Below are 6,365 nucleotides of genomic sequence, written 5' to 3' on the forward strand. Positions count from 1 at the left end.
CTTATTGATTACCTCTGTTGACAAAAGCTATCAATAAACAAACTATAACAGGAATAGAAAGAGGTTTATTTGAGTCAAACTGAAGACTAGCATGGAAGTGCTTCTATATATAGATATATATATACACACATACATTTATATATAGAGAGAGAGCACTCTGGGGAAGTGCTCTGGAGAAGCATGGTTTTCAGCACAGTTTTATTAATATATATTCTCAGAACAAAGAATAAATTAGCCAGGGATTCAAACTCCAAACTTTGTCTTTCCAAACTTGGTCTTTCCAAACTTGGTCTTTCCTTAGATCACTTGAAATTGTTTTCACTTTAGGGTGGGTCTGGAGTAGTCTATACTCTTGAAAATAGTCTTATTCCTAAAGGTAAGTCTTTCTTTGTCTCAGTTGGCCCTAGTGTTAAGGAGTTCTCTCCATCCGAAGGCAGATCTCCATTGTACCACTATGGTCCTACAATGTCTCTGTTGCATATTAACCTTTTAACAATTGCTTTCTGGTAAGCGTTGTATAGTCTTATTTTGTGCATGCAAACCTAGCCCAGGGAAGGAATCACAAAGGGAACATTCACTTTCCAGTTCTATACTCCAGTAATTTCAGCCCCTTCTGTACCTACAAACCCTGATCTGATTCTTCAGCTCAGCAGGACCATCAGACTCTAATTGGACTTCAGCTTTCTATAGTTATTTGGAAATATTCTACAGAAAGAAAACAAAAATGGTCATGAGGTTTATCAATGAGTCCCCCTTCTCCCAGGGATTGCATTCTTAGACTGGGTATTGTACAGTTCCTGGGATACTTCCATTTTCTTTTATTTTACTTGGATTATGATGCCAGAAAATTTCAGGGTCCCAATTCAGGAGTCAGGTGAGTTTAAATATGGGTCTTCCCAGGTGGCTAGGTGGTAAAGTCTCCACTTGCCGATGCAGGAGACACAGGTTCAATCCCAGGGTCAAGAAGATCCCCTGGAGAAGGAAATAGCAACCCACTCCAGCATTCTTGCCTGAGAAATCCTTTGGACCCAGGAGACTGGTGGGTTACAGTCCATGGTGTTGCAAAAGAGTTGGACATGACTTAGTGACTAAACAACCACACACACACACAAAAAAATTTAAATATATATGTGTGTGTGTGTCTGTGTGTTTTTATATATAGAGAGAGCTATACGTATATATATTTGGCTTCTGTGGTGGCTCAAATGGTAAAGAATCCACCTGCTACATGGGAGACTTGGGTTTGATCCCTGGATTGGGAAGATGCCCTGGAGGAGGGCACGACAACCCACTCCAGTATTCCTGCCTGGAAATCACATGGACACAGGAGACTGGCAGGCTACAGTCCATGGTGTTGCAAAAGAGTCAGACACAACTTGGTGGCTCAGACGGTAAAGAATTGTGGGAGACCTGGGTTCACTCCCTGGGTTAGGAAGATTCCCTGCAGGAGGAAATGGTAAACCACTCCAGTATTCTTTCCTGGGGAATCTCCATGGACAGAGGAGGTGGCTGGCTATAGTCCATGGAGTCACAGGGTCAGACATGATGGAGCAACTAAGCACATACATATATATTATATATGCATATGTATAACTATGTTATATCTATATCTATATCATCTATATCTATATATATGTATCTGTATATGTATGGTGGTTTAGTTGCTAAGTTGTGTCTGGCTCTTGTGACCACATAGACTGTAGCCAGCCAGATTCCTCTGTCCATAGGATTTCCCAGGCAAGTATATTGGAGTGGGAAAATGGGATGCCATTTCCTTCTCCAGGTGATCTTTCTAAACCAGTGATCGAACTTGCCTCTCCTACATCACAAGTGGATTCTTTACGCATCATAAAGCCCCATGTATATGTATAACTGTGTGCATGTGTGTGTAACTTTATGTATATGTATAAGCCTGAAGTAGAGTTATCTTTCAAAATCCCAGATGTATCTTCTCCAATATTTTGCCTTCTTCCAATTTCACATTATCTGAATGCTATTTTTCAGTGGACTGCCGTTTGTTGAGATGTGCTATAATATTTCAAAAATAGATAATTCTAAAATTTGAAAACTTTACTTTTTAATAGATAGGTTAATTCAATTTTCCAAAACTATCTTCTAAATGCTCAAATATTAGTGTGGTAGAGTGTGATAAAAATGTTGATTGCTCCAGAAAAAAATAAAATAACTAAATTCAACAAGCTGATGTAATTCCATTTTACATGTCTTTGCTGCTGCTAAGTCACTTCAGTCGTGTCCGACTCTGTGCGACCCCATAGACAGCCGCCCACCAGGCTGCCCCGTCCCTGGGATTCTCCAGGCAAGAACACTGGAGTAGGTTGCCATTTCCTTCTCCAATGCATGAAAGTGAAAAGTGAAAGTGAAGTCGCTCAGTCTTTACTTAAGCAATAAAATCCATTATCATATCCTTCTTGTCATGAAGTGAAGTTGAAAACTATTTTTTCATGTTTATATATGCTAAGTTGTTTAGTCACTAAGTCGTGTCTGACTCTTTGCGACCCCATAGACTACAGCATGTCAGGCTCCTCTATCCTTCACTATCTCCCAGAGTTTCCTCAAATTCATGTGCATTGAGTCAGTAATTCTATTTAGCCATCTCATGGTATTTCACCCCCTTCTCCTTTTGCCTCTAATCTTTCCCACCATCAAGGTCTTTTGAGTCAGCTCTTTGCATCAGGTGGCCAAAGTTTTGGAGCTTCAGCTTCAGCAACAGTACTTCCAGTGAATATTTAGGGTTGATCTCCTTGCTGTCCAAGGGACTCTCATTAGTCTTCTCCAGCACGACAATTCAAAATCATCAATTCTTCAGCACGTACCCTTCTTTATGGTACAACTATTTATGGTACAATTTACATGCACACATGACTACTGGAAAAACCATAGTTTTGATTCTTTGGAATTTTGTTGGCAAAATGAAGTCTCTGCTTTATTGTTGTTTATTTATTGTTGTCTATGTTTATCAAAGCTTCCCTTCCAAATAGCAAATGTCTTTTAATTTCATGGCTGCAATCAACATCTGTAGTGATTTTTGGAGCCCAGGAAAATAAAGTCTGTTACTGATTCCACTTTTCCCCCTTCTATTTGCCATGAAGTGATGGGACTGAATGCGAATATAGTTTTTGTTTGTTTGTTTTGTTTTGTTTTGTTTTAATGTTGAATTTAATAAGTAGTGGGTGCATTTTTTCCAAGAATGAAAATTTGTCCATGTGTATCCAAAAGTACTAAAACAACTTTTGACAACATTAAAAACCTAATTTACACTTAAAAATATTGTACCTTAAGCAATCATTCTAGTGTTTAGCCACTGCAAAATATATAGAGTTTATAAAACTTCTGGTTATAAATACAACTGTATTTTTAAAAAGAAAAAATAATAATTTCTATTCCCAGTACTATATTTCTTGTACTCTCTGTCAAACAAATAATTTTCCTATTGCTGAGTCAGCAGGAAATTTATTTTAGTAAGTCATACATAGTACATTAATTTTCACTAAATCCTAAAACCTAATTCAGTTATTTATATAAGCTGTATATATAATATCCAGTTATATGGTGGTGTATATTTTCTATGTTATTATGTCTCTGAACTTGCTTTGGTGGATCTGTGTAGAAATCTTTAGTTGTTATCTTTTTGTCATTATTCCTTACATGATGTATATTGTCCTCAAGGGTTTGCAGGATTTTACAATACTCAAAATATAATTTTCCTGTTCCCTCAAAATATATAGCTTATAATATATCCTGCAGCCATAAGTAGGTCCAGACTTTCCTATTTTGTGCCAGAGGAGGCAAGTCAGTTTGGATGAATTAATTGTGAGTTGTGCAAGAACCATGAATAATGATCAGTTCCGTTTAGTTCAGTTCAGTCACTCAGTCGTGTCCGACTGTTTGTGACCCCATGAATTGCAGCACGCCAGGCCTCCCTGTCCATCACCAACTCCAAGAGTTCACTCAGACTCACGTCCATCGAGTCCGTGATGCCATCCAGCCATCTCATCCTCGGTCGTCCCCTTCTCCTCCTGCCTCCAATCCCTCCCAGCATCAGAGTCTTTTCCAATGAGACAACTCTTCGCATGAGGTGGCCAAAGTACTGGAGTTTCAGCTTTAGCATCATTCCTTCCAAAGAAATCCGAGGGCTGATCTTCAGAATGGACTGGTTGGATCTCCTTGCAGTCCAAGGGACTCTCAAGAGTCTTCTCCAACACCACACTTCAAAAGCATCAATTCTTAGGCACTCTGCCTTCTTCACAATCCAACTCTCACATCCATACATGACCACAGGAAAAACCGTAACCTTGACTAGACGGACTTTAGTCGGCAAAGTAATGTCTCTGCTTTTGAATATACTATCTAGGTTGGTCATAACTTTTCTTCCAAGGAGTAAGCGTCTTTTAATTTCCCGGCTGCAGTCACCATCTGCAGTGATTTTGGAGCCCAAAAAATAAAGTCTGACCAGAAACAGTATCAAAACCAGGGAAAATGGTTACAGAACAAGATGGCAGCGTAGGTGGACGTGGAGCATACCTCTCTCCACGGATACATCAGGAACACACCTTCAGACAGAAATGCATGCAGAACATCAGCTGAGAGCAGACAGGAGGACCTAACCTGCTGAAAGAATATGTAGATCCACACAAAACTTGGTAGGATGAAGGAATTAGGGGGGGAAACAGAATTGTTAGTAGGACTGGACCTGCCCTTAGCAGGTGGGGGAACTAAGCAAGGGTCCGATCCCCATATCAGAGCAATTGTCTGAGTCAGAAGAGAAATCTTGAAGGCTGAGAGTGAAACAGCTGATCTGTGGCAGCCTAAATGGAATGAGAATCAGACAGTCCTTGCTGCAGCCATGCATACCCCAGACAGGGATGCAGATCCCTGGAAGGCACAGCGGCTGGGAGTTGGAGTTTAGGGATTGTGGAGCAATCCCAGGGCAAAGGCTGCTGTTGACTGCAGAGAGATGGATCGAGAGGATGTGAGGGAGGAGATCGTGGTGGGAAATGCCTGTGGAGGAAAGCCAGGCACCATGGAAGCAAGGCAATACTGCTGAGTCAAGTGTAGGGGGTAGAGCCATCACCATAGTCTCTCTCTCCCCACACACCAGCATCCACAGCTGGACAATAGAGAGGCTGGCCCATTAAGCACCTGATGCACTGAACTACAGAGCAGGAACCCAGCCAGAGGGCCCCTTTAAGTGACTGATGCCCTGAACAACAGAGAAGGACCCTACTCAGGGTGCCCCTTACAGTGCCTGATGGACTGATCTACAGAGTATGACCCCAGCCAGGGGGCCCCTCTATGTACCTGATGCAACTAACAACAGAGAAGGACCCCAGGCAAGAGAGCCCTCTAAGTGCCTGAATGGGTGGAGCTACAAAGAGGACTGGCCAGAGAGGCCTTCTGATTGCCTATAAGAGGCTCAAGAAAAGACCCTGCTAGGGCCATAACTCCTGTGATGGAGGCAGTTGGTGTCCCTGCACAAGTGGTGCCTCCAGGGTCCCCACAAGCCAAGCAGCTGCACCACCTTCAAGCTCAACCCTCACTGGGGCAGAGCTGACACAGGCAAAAAGTCTTGCGCCTATGTGCCCAGGATCACTTTGGTTGTGTCCAACTGATTGCAACCATGTGGACTGTGGCCTGCTGAGCTTCACTGTCAGGGGTTCTCCAGGCAAGAATACTGGAGAGTATTGGCCAATACTGGTTGCATACTCTTCTAGAGCACTGTATTTCCTGCTGCCCTAGCCTCCAACTCCCTTGAGTACCTGGTGTTGCCAGAACCCCTGAGACCCAAGCAGCTGCACCACCTCCACACCTGGCCCTCACTGGGGCAAACCCAAGTCCTCCAGGGCAGCCTCAGGAGCAAACCCACATGTAGAGGTGGAAATAAAGCCACAATTGAAACCCAGGGGCAGTGTGACTAAGGAAGAAGACTCAAAACCTTCCCATAAGCTGTACAATTTGCAGATTAAATCCACACAATCAACTAGGCACTCTGTGTTTATGGAATATATAAAAGGCCATTGAGAGCTCCCACAGAAGAAAATGCACTACTTCTGATAGCAATGGACATTGGAGGCAAGAATACATGGGAATAGGACCAGACTAGAATCTGAGTTGTCCCCACAGCAGGTCCAGAGACCAGTTCAGTGTTGGAGGGCATCCTAGAGAGGTAAGGTAGACTGTGACTCCCAGCGACAGAAGGACTCTGACAGCAGTGACTCAAGAAAAACATTTACTATTCTTATGTTTTGACTTGTCCTGTAGATTCTTTTTTTTTTTCTTTTTTTTTCCCTTTTCCTCCCATCTGATGTAGCTGTCAATTTTATTCGCACTATGAAATCTAATTAAGC

Source organism: Oryx dammah, unplaced genomic scaffold (genome assembly GCF_014754425.2).
Source record: "Oryx dammah isolate SB20612 unplaced genomic scaffold, SCBI_Odam_1.1 HiC_scaffold_15, whole genome shotgun sequence".
NCBI classification, from domain to species: domain Eukaryota; kingdom Metazoa; phylum Chordata; class Mammalia; order Artiodactyla; family Bovidae; genus Oryx; species Oryx dammah.